Below are 11,132 nucleotides of genomic sequence, written 5' to 3' on the forward strand. Positions count from 1 at the left end.
GCTCAAAGGAAATTGCTGAAATCAGGGCAGAACAACAGAGTGAAATACGCAGGAACCCATGATGGATGGATGGATGGATGGATGGATGGATGGATGAATGGATGGATGGATGGATGGATGTCTGCGTGACGCCCGATCTTCCGAAAATGAAAAAGCATTGGCCTGGACATTTGCTCCCTGCAAACAAGTGTGTGAGTGAGTGAGTGTATGCGTGCGTGTGTGTGAGTGTGTGTGCGTGTGTGTGCGTGCGTGCGTGTGTGCGCGTGCGTGTGTGCCAGTGTGTAACGGAGTGAAAGGCATGATGGATGGGGCGTCGCGGCGTCCTTCGACGATTAGGTAATAAACTACAAGGTCAAGATTAAAGCCATGGACTTGCTGCAGCATTCTCAGACATGCCTGAGGCGTATATGACATAGAGGAAAAAGAGCAAATGACTCGGCATCCACTAGTGAGCTAACGGCCAGTCACAATGAGCCATCGTCCGTCATGGACCCCCCTCCCCTTCCCCCCCAAAATGACAAGGGGGGCAGAATGGCCTGGACGAAGGACGACCTCCATTGACACCTCCGCTTGTGGAAGAAGGGCGGCATTGAGTTGGTGGAAAGGCCCAACGTGTGTGTAAATATATACAATGAGTGAGTCATGGTACTCTTTGTTCTAATGGGAAACCAACGCTGTGTAATTATGTCCCATTTAAGCCTCAATGGCTGTAATTAGTCAATTAGTGTTTCTTTGTTCTCTGCACACTGACAGAAATATGTGTAAGATATTATAGAGAGATAAAGTACAGCATGTAGTGCCCCAGCTACTCTCTTACCAATAGTGGTATTTGTTTAATGTAGGCATCTTCTACACATCAATGCTGAACTGTAAAGTTACATTCTACAGCGGCTTCACTTATTTTTTAATAATAACATCGGTTTCGGAATCGCACCCAATTGTTTGACTGCTATCCAGAAACCTTTCAAAGAAACACTGTGTGTGGAGAGCAGTTAGATCAACGCTGTCAGTGAGCCAGTAGAATAAAGTGCGTAGAAGAAGCACACAATGGACGGAGAATGGTGGGATGCTGATGCTGGCCTGCTGGGAGGATGATGGAGTACGTTAAGGGTCCATTTCTACGGATACCGGACCGGAGCAGATTGCCACCGTTTTATTATGCACATTATCTTTTGAACTTTTACCAAAGTGTCCCCTGTTGGCAATTGTCATTGTAAAAGTGAGTATTGTGTCCTCCGTCTTCATGTCCCCCTGGAGGATTCATTCTTGTACAGGCTGTATTGTCTTTGATGAATGGGACACAACAGCCCACCTTGATTATTTGCTCAATCCAGTCCGACTGGGTCGCATCTGGGCCTCAAACAAAATCTAAGTGCGGCATATAATATCTGGTTGGTCATTTAAATGATTTAATACCTGACTAAAGTCCTGTCCTGGGTTTCTGGCTTTCCATTGAAAAAGTGACAAATTGTAGGTGAAAAAGTGAATCATTTCTTTTATAGTTTTATTGAATCGCATTCTGTACTAGAGACACCAAGGCACTCATTTGCTGCCTCCACAATTGTTTTCTTTATTTAATTCCTCCATTTTCTCCAACCCAACCTTTACTACACGTGGATGCAACAACATTTACTCCGTCCAGCGTATGTGTGAGTGTATGAGAGCTGAGAGCATTGTGGATCCAATGAGGTTGTTTATACTGTATGTACGTTTGGAGCAGTTTTCATTTGTTAAACATATATGTATGAAATGACCTTTTGTGACATCATGGAACTTTCCAACCACAAAGTAGAGACCTACAGCATTGAGAGAATGGATGGTTTACACAGAGAGAGCATGAGGCCGTTCATGGAGGAGGAAGGATCCATGAAGGATTTGGGTTATTGTTAATCGTAGCTCAAGGTACAGAGTATGACTTCAACATTCTATTGAAATGAGCCAGGCAGATCGGACAGGACCTTACCGGGACACTTGGACCCGTCTTACGAACACAGTACAGCTGCAGTGGCATCATTTATTATCAAAAGGTGAACTCATTTGATGTGCATGTCCTCTTCTTTATTGTCTATTCGCAGAAGCAGAAAAGCTCTCTTCCCTTGAGGAGCTGTTGGCTTTGTGTACAAGCTCCAGTCAGAGGATACATTTTCTACTGCTGGGATCACAATCAGCCAGAACTGTGCTGCTCGGTGTAATGGGACCAATGTGGACAACAGCATCCTTATAAGTGACTGTATGACAATACGATTGTGCAGAAAATGTAAACCTGTCACGGTGCACTATGTATGACGTACTCCAGGCACAATGCATTTCTATCTTTTCAGATTGATACTAACTGGTGAAACTCTTTGGCCTCACGGTGGTCTGCAAGGAGCCCCCTGCAGCCCATCAGCATGCACACAGTACCTCCCCCCCCGTGCATCTTACAGATGTACTCAACCCAAAAGGTGATTGTAATACATGTCCATGTATGCTATATACATATAATCTCCTGTGAACTTCAGCAGATATTTCTGTGATCAATCGCATTTGCAGATGTATCTAATACCCGTATAGGTGATGGTTAAGAAGAAGAAAAGAAAGAAACGGTTGTCACAACACATCACATGGGCTGTGTGTCGGCAACAAGGTCAGCGGGATCCTTCCTAACAGTTGTTGAGGGGCCGGGACTGGAAGCAATGGCCCGTGGGGTGATGGAGCATCTGTTCCTCCCCCGGTGCAGCCTCACATTGACTCAGGCTGCAGCGTGACGGAGGGGTCGAGGCTACACCAACGTCATCGACTCGGGGCTGCTAACGGGAGGGACCTCATTGCCACCGCTGCCACATCAGATGCATCCAGACGTTCCAGGTGTGCACCTCCACCCCCAACAGGGGTGTAGTCCTGACTATGTACCGCTGGGAAAGAGGGTCCACATCCCTGGAGTCCTGAACACCTTCATTCCCAGTTGATTTATATTCTAAGTAGTTTGTATGATTTATGACAACATCATTTTGATTTCTAAAGCAAGAAAATCGTCAAGCAGCTTGCAGTGCAGCGTCGGGTCCTTGCTGCTTCACCCTCGGGCCCCCCATCTGATGGTTCTAGAAACACGAGGTCACTGCTCCTGTTCCAGGCTGTCTCAAAGTGCTGCACCACTCTGTGCACGAAATGTGGGCACAGGCCACACACGGCGCGTACTAGGGCATCGTATGCTGCCCCTCAGCAGAGCCTGATCCCACAGAGCAAGGGTTGGAGGACTTGGAGGACTTTTCACTTTTGACCTAAACCAAATTAGACGACAGGCAAAGCCTCTTTGTTTCTTTTCCAACATTTCTCTGGCTGAGCTCATAGGGGTATAATTACTAATGAGTAGAACAAATGAAAATGTAGATATATTTTGTTTGACCAACAGCTGGCGTGGAAGAAATGTTTCAGAGTGCAGAGGTTAAGTGTCATGTGTCATGGTGTGGGTTCAGTTCCTGTTTTACTTTGTAGTTTCCTGCCTCTCGTGTGCCTGGGGGCCGCGTCCCTGATTGGTTCCTCCTGGGTCCAATCACCTGCAAACGGGGCGATTGGTGGCACCAGATCGACGTTAGGGGGTGAATACAAATGCACTCAACACTATTTGCAAATCATTTTGAAATCCATGTAAATTTCCAGATGATGGAGTATTCCCAAACCCAAAGAAATACATTTGATATATATACACACACACATCTCTATCTCTTCAGTAGTAAAAAGAGCTTGTCCTCTCCTCTCTTATACTCTCCGCCTCTGCTTCACCCTAATGTCCTCCGTCATTAGATCCAGCAGCTCATCATTACTCTCCTCCTCCTCCTCCTCCTCCTCCTCTTCATGGTCACATTCTGATGTACTTGGTCCTGGCGTTCCCAAAGAGATGAGGCAATTAAGTCAAGGGAGTTATATAAAGCCTCGGTCCCAACACCTCATCTGTGAGGTCAAACCACGCTCAGTGTGCAGCAACCAATGTTAATCTAAGGCAAAAAAAAATCCAACAAGAAAGTTAACAAAACGACATCAAAATCAATGTCAAGGAAAATTGTTTCTTAACTTAAATTAAATGTAAAAAAGAATAATCTTATTCAACGTGAACTAATTTGTAACCTGGATATGTTTAAATGTTGAGTTAGTAAGTTAAGAGATTCAGTTCCTTTAATTTAGAGTTTAAGTTTGATCAACATGTTTTAATTATACCTTTAATGAACCTTAATCCCAGTTGAGGCATACAAATACAATACATACAAACATGAAAATAAATGATTAAATAAAGTTATGTTTTTAAGGCAGCCAGATTCACCTTATATTTTCGGATAATCTAGAGGGAAAGGAGAGAGAAATTCAGAGGAAGAACAAGGTGAGACAGTTGGAAATAATCATTGAAGGAATCTGAAAATGTGGCTAATGATGCAGAAAATGACCAGATAGACACATATAACAGATGTGTTCCTCCCTGTAGGATGGACCCTGTTCTCAAAGAATGCCCCCCCACCTTACGTTCCATCACCCCACCCCTGCATGACCTCTAGGGACACTTAAACTCTTTCGCTGTCTACTTCATCCAATATAGCAGCACCAGCCTGCAGCTCAATGGCCCCCAACGTCACGCAACTCCCAACCCTCTTGGAAAGGTGGGGGACCAGGCGGTGCCAGAAGAGGCGTGGTTTCAGTAGAGATGAATGTTACAGACTGGCCCCACGGAGGGGAAGGCGGGCAGCGGGAGCGTCACTCATTGGATCGATGCAAGGAGGAGGGGGTGTGCAGAGAGGGGGGCGGGGGGGCTTCATGCTGCAGTGAAAAAGGGGAAGTGAAACACGGACACCGTCGCGTTCAGGCTGCCTCGAGAGGAAGGCCCTCACTGGCTGGAATCAAATCAAAGGATGTTTATTTATATCACAAATGGAATCATACAAAACGACAGAAGCCTTACTGACCCATCCCAGCTAGCTGTAGAGCATATGCTGTCCAATCCCAATGTCACCCTGAACCCTGAACCACGACCCCTGACCCCTCAGGGACTTAACCAGGGAAGTGGTTGAGTGTGAGAGTCTGTGATGGCTCTGGATGGTGTAAATATGAAAGGGATCAAAAAATCTGATTTGCAACTAAGGTTATTTGTTTCATACTTTTTACTCCCTAATTTGAACGTCTTTCAGGCTCTTTCCTCATAAAATGAGGTCATTTAGTGTTTGCATTGCCCCTCCCAGGTAAGGCATGCACTGAAAGACAGTTTATGGCTATTAGTGGTGCTTTAAAATAATCATTTCTTAACAATAGACATCCTTACATATACGCCAATGCAATAAAGAAAGGCTTGCTTGATTAACCCGACGACATACACATTCATGCACACGCACACGCACACGCACAGCATCACAGCCAGCCAGAGTTTACCACTCCTCTCACGTGTGTAGATAACGAAGATCCTCGACCTCCAGCTAAGAATAAGCTTCAGACTGCTGTCCCGTAACCCTTTTAGGTAGAAATGTAATACCAGCACGAGGGATTAGTTGTGATGAACTGAAGGAGGAGGGATGGTCTTCTTCATGGGAGAAGATAAATGAACTATTCAAAAGTCCTCCTGTGTCCGGCGGCTAGTTTGAAACTCTTAAACTCAACATTAAAGTCTATTTCAACAAGGCACTCACATTTTAGATTTCACAGAATATGGACCAACAGAGGAGGATTGTTGTTTTATTGCAGCCACGGTGCTGATCCTAGTTCTGGCCAGCAAAACGTTGTTTAATGTTTGAATACACTTCAACAGGTCAAACCACTAGTGGTGAGCAGTAACCTTCTGTTGGCTACCACTCCTGACCGTGTCAATGAATAAGAAAATGATTAAACATATCACAGTGAAATAATTCAACTACACACAATATTCATGGAAGTACTTAGTTCCACCCAGATCACATGCAAAATCCTCCACTAAACACCTCACCTCCATTTCATTTGACCTTTAAGATTAGCGACAAACAATACATAACTTTTATATTTATTAATGTAAATGTTTTTCGATACCTATTTATGCATGTATATATTTATATCATCATTATTATTATTACCCTTTCCTAAGGTCTGTGCTTCTGTGGATGGTGGTTCTATCTTATGGTGGTTCTATCTGATGGAGGTTTTATCTGATGGTGGTTGTCCCTGCAGTGGTCCTTCCGTACACTTGGCTTACTGCTACTTGCAATATTTGAATAATTTTGGTCATAGGAATTGAATGTATTGTACATCTTTTACATTGTTGATTCTGTACACATGACATCGATTGCAGTCTGTCCATCCCGGGAGAGGGGTCCCTCCCTAAGGTTTCTTCCCTTTTTTCTCCCCATGGACGGGTTTTCGTATTTTGGGGAGTTTTTCCTGTGCCGATGTGAGGGTTTCGGGACAGAGGATGTTGCATGCCCCTCTGGGGCTAATGAGTAATTTGCGATTTTGGGCAAAACAAAATAAAATGAATTGAATTGAATCAGAGTATCAGAATGTATGTGTACGTGTACCTGGAATCTGACTCTTTGGTCTTGGCATAAATACACAGCAAATACAAATAAACACTTTATTAGGGCCGGGACTCGATTAAAAATATTAATCTAATTAATTAGAAGCTTTGTAATTAATTAATCGAAATTAATCGCATTTTAATTGCATAAATATTTGACCTGAGAACAGTGAGTGAACATTTTTGTTCAACCAATTCCAGCAGACAAGTGTAATAATAGCATATTTAGAAATATAGTACTTTCAGAAATTCAGGTAGCCTATAGATAAGTAGACCTTCTGTAAACTAGTTTTTTTTAAGTAGACTAATACTTTCAAGGACATTCAGAACATTGGTTATTTTTTCAGACATGGACTTAGTTACCCTGGTCCTTAAACCAGTTATCTGGTGCAGTGTGGGTTGGGTGTGGGTCCTGTACTCGGGTCGGGCTAACGTCCACGCTAGCTGCTAATTGTTTTGCGTTGAGGTGATACTTGAGGCTCGATGTGAATTCCTTGTTGCATAGCTTGCACACAACAACGCTCTTATCGACGCTTCCATCCGTTTGTTTTTTATAATAAAATTTCCCATTCACGGGGCCAACCGACGCGGTCTCGTCAGCTTCTTCGTTCACTGTGGTTTGTTGTTGTCTGAAGTCATGAGCGCTAGTTGGTGCTCCAGTATAATCGGTCCCCCCGAAACTCATCCAGTGAGAAACGTTCCGCGGTGCAAAAAATAAGTGTAAAAATGCGTAAAAAATGTTTAATGTGTTATTTTTTGTGTAATTAATTAATCTTAATTCACATTGTAATTAATTAATCGTAATTAATGCGCTAAAGTCCCGGCCCTAGTATTATTACATGAATATGTTCATCACTCAGATGCGGCAGAAAAGTTGAATTACTCATTTGATTACTCTATAATACATATTTATTACTTGATTGTATTATCTTTTAACACAGTCTTTAACCAAATTCTAAGGATAAATGTATAATTAAATGTATAACAGTAAAACGTACACTGTCTCCCTCTGAGACGCAGTTTAGAACCATAAAGTTACAGAATATAGAAAACCTCAAATGAGGACTTTATACTTTTTAATTGCGTACATCCATCATGTGACCAATAGCTGGCCGTGCAGGTTTCACTACTTGTATATACTGCATGTGTGTGCTTTCTTCACAGCACAAACACCTAGCATAAATATAGTGTAGTAACATCGTATTATTAAAAGATGAAATAAAGAAAGTGAGAAATTGGTTTTACTTTAACAATTACATATTGCCAACATTCATTTCAGATGTTTTGTAATGTGGATCATTCGTTAACTTTTCTTGTTTATTACTTTTTATACATTGACATGGTTTCAAAGCTCTTGTTATCTAATCACCCAATTTCTGTTCTCCAGGCATAAAAATATGTAAATATTAAAATCAGGGAAATAAAACCTCCAACTGGTAAATGGACTTCCTTTTTATTCTCCTCTGCAGTGTTCTGACCACTCCAACCTCTTTGAACCTGCACGTCATCATTCCCCCATTCACGACTGACAATGAAGGAGTATTTGCAATCTGCCGTCACTGCAGTCAGCCGTGTCAGGTTGGGGGAGTTTGACCACGTGCAATCAAGCTCTTTGCACTAATATGTGCAAAAGAGTCAAACCCGCAGTGCAAGAACCTTCTTTTACATACTGAAAAAATGTACTAATCCGTCAAATGTGAAAGACAGACACAATCCTCCTGCTGCGGATCGTAGAGACATTTCTCCCATATCCAATGTGCAACGGTTTCAAACAATTCTATCTTCCACAGTACGAACATTGGACAAAAGGCAGAACGGGCTATAAAAGCAGAACTTTGGCTTTTCAATTCACAAATTGCAAATATTAAACAATTGTGATGAACAAATGCTTGACATACTAATAAAATGTAGAGACATTACAGATCTAGAACACTGCTACTGACTTACATTGAGTAGCCTTATAGTTCTAAACAGGAGTGATAGGCCTGTAAAACCGTTTAACCCGTTTAACTGCGGCTGTAGAAAAACCTCAGTCATTTTCTATCTTAAAAGCACCTCAAATAAAGCCTAAAATGTTGGTATTTGACTCAAAATTGATTTATTCTACTTTCATTCTATGTAGTATTTAGAATCCCGCCCCGGATTAAGCCGTACAAAAGCTTCTAGGAGAGGATGTTGAAATAATTCAATAAATATGGCATGTTGATTGAAGATCGTCAATGGGAGCTTAAATGTACCAGAGTTTTCCGTGTAATGTAATGTATTGAAGTGAAAAAAAAGGCCACAAAGAGTCAAATGTGATTGAAGGGGAAAGACATCCCCAAAACTCATTTGGGGCTGAGAGAGTTAAAGCAAGAGCAGATGCCAACGAAATGAAAAGAAATCAACTTGAAAAAAAAGAATGAATCACAGTGAATATTGTGTGTTGAGCTGCTCTTGTGGTAAAAGTTGGCTGAGTGGTTTTTACGGAGCTGACTTTCAGATCAATCTGCTCCTCAAAGTGCCGTAACAGTCAGTTCCCGACATCAGCCAGCAGGTCACACTGTAACACAACATGACCATGACAATGCTAAGTACACAGGACCTGTAGCCAATGAAAAAACATTGCTTTGGTCTTTTTGTTTTCACAGAGAGCTTATAGTCATCAAAGACACGACACATCTGGAAAGTATGTATGACGGAAAAAGTAAATATACTTCCCACTAACGTTGCCTCACCAATATTTAGGAATAAGGAAATGGCATCGTGCCTCTAAGTGAGAGAATACTATTGTCAACAACTCCCCCTCTGCTCCTCTTTGATCAGCCAAGTCCGATGCTTCCCATCGCTTCTGTTGCACAGCCTGTGGATTGCTGGTGCGTCCTGAGGTTGCAGATCCAAGCGAAGCTCTTCCCACACTGTGCACAGCGGAAGGGTTTCTCCCCGGTGTGCACTCTCTGGTGCTTCTTCAGGTTGCCGGCCTCAGAGAAGTTTTTCCCGCAGGTGTCGCAGCGGAACGGTTTCTCCCCCGTGTGGACCCTTTCGTGGGCCTCCAGGTTGGACAGGCCGGAGAAGGCCTTCCCGCAGGCCCGGCACATGTAGCTCTTCCTGCGCCGCTCGCTGTCCGTTTGGCTTCTGTCGTGGCGAGCCGGGAGGCTGGCTCGGTCCGCTGCGGATCCCCTGAACGGCGGCGGCGCCGTGGAGCTCAGAGCCTTAATGATGGAACTGTCACCTCTGTGAGTGTTACTCGCGGCGGTGCACAGGGAGGTCGGTGCAGCGGGAGGGACCCTGTTCTTGTGGCGACGTTGCTGCTGCTGCTGCAGCAGAGCCTGTGCACTTCTTATCATCGCGGCGTGTTTGCTCCATGGCGCCTGGGCAGATGGAGTGTGCATTGATACAGGTATTGGCATAGAAGTCCCTGGGGCCAGATGGAGAAAAACAAACAAGAGGTCCACAGTTTCAGGTCCACATTCAAATATGAATGAGTTGATACCAAAGTTAGTTCTGACCAATAACACCATCGGATGTCATGGGAGTGAGTGGGTCGGGTGTAGATGATTCATATATATATATTATATATATATATATACACACACACATACATACTAAGCCAACGGTGGGAAGTGTCATTTCTAATGAGTCAGTGTTGCAGGTGAGAAAGTTACAGGAAACGGTACTTCCTGTTTAGTGAGACATGCCGCCAAAGCAACTGTCAACAGACCGGATGCAAAAGAAATGGAAACATGCATGTGAAGTGTAAAAAGGAGAAAATGTTTAGGGGCCATTTGAGCCGAGTGCCATAAAAAGCCACGATACAGAAGGCAGACTTCTCTACTGTACTCACATATCTCACACATTCTACATTGATGCTATAGATTAGAGGAACATTTGTAGGAAAAAACAAAACCTAATCCTGTAAGAAAGAGTTGTATATTTCTCCATCTTTGTGTGTAATAACATGCTTTTAAATGTAGTTTCTTGGTCTGCTTCTAGTGTGTAAATACTTTAAAATATGAACAGACACATCTCCTGTTGCTCTGTGAATGAATCCGAGGGTTGGATAAAACTACTAACATTTGTTCTTGCAACAAAGTATTTATGACTTATTTATTTTATGCATATAAATATATATTATATAAAAACATTTAATCTCCACGTGCTAAAAATATATAAAGCGTCTGTCTCCTTGTGTTGGAAGACATTGAAGGGAAATGAGGAGGCACAAAAAGAGAGCAACGCAACCGGCTGAAGGCCATCAGCTCGGCCAAACCCACATTATCTGTGACATAATAGTGTCTGGGCCATCGCTCGAAGCCTCAAACTGTAACGCAATGTAAAACACACTGGAGAACCTCCAACCCTTCAAGAAGATCTATTATGAGTGGGATAAATGTGTGGGTTTTGGAAGTGCTCATCCAATCAGAGGTCAGCATTTATGCTTTCGTTTAGGTGAAGTCATTAGTACCTGATCATAAAACAGAAACAACCACAAGCACAAACAGTGGAGCAGGGGACCTCCTCTGACCTCGTGACGTGGTCTGCTGGGTGGGAACGGGGGAGGGACTCCGCCTTCTGCTCATCCTCCCTGCTGTGGAAACGGACCCTCGTGGTGCCTGAAGACCGGGTGGAGGTTTGGCGCCGTCCATGTCGC

Source organism: Pungitius pungitius, chromosome 9, assembly GCF_949316345.1.
Source record: "Pungitius pungitius chromosome 9, fPunPun2.1, whole genome shotgun sequence".
NCBI lineage: Eukaryota > Metazoa > Chordata > Actinopteri > Perciformes > Gasterosteidae > Pungitius > Pungitius pungitius.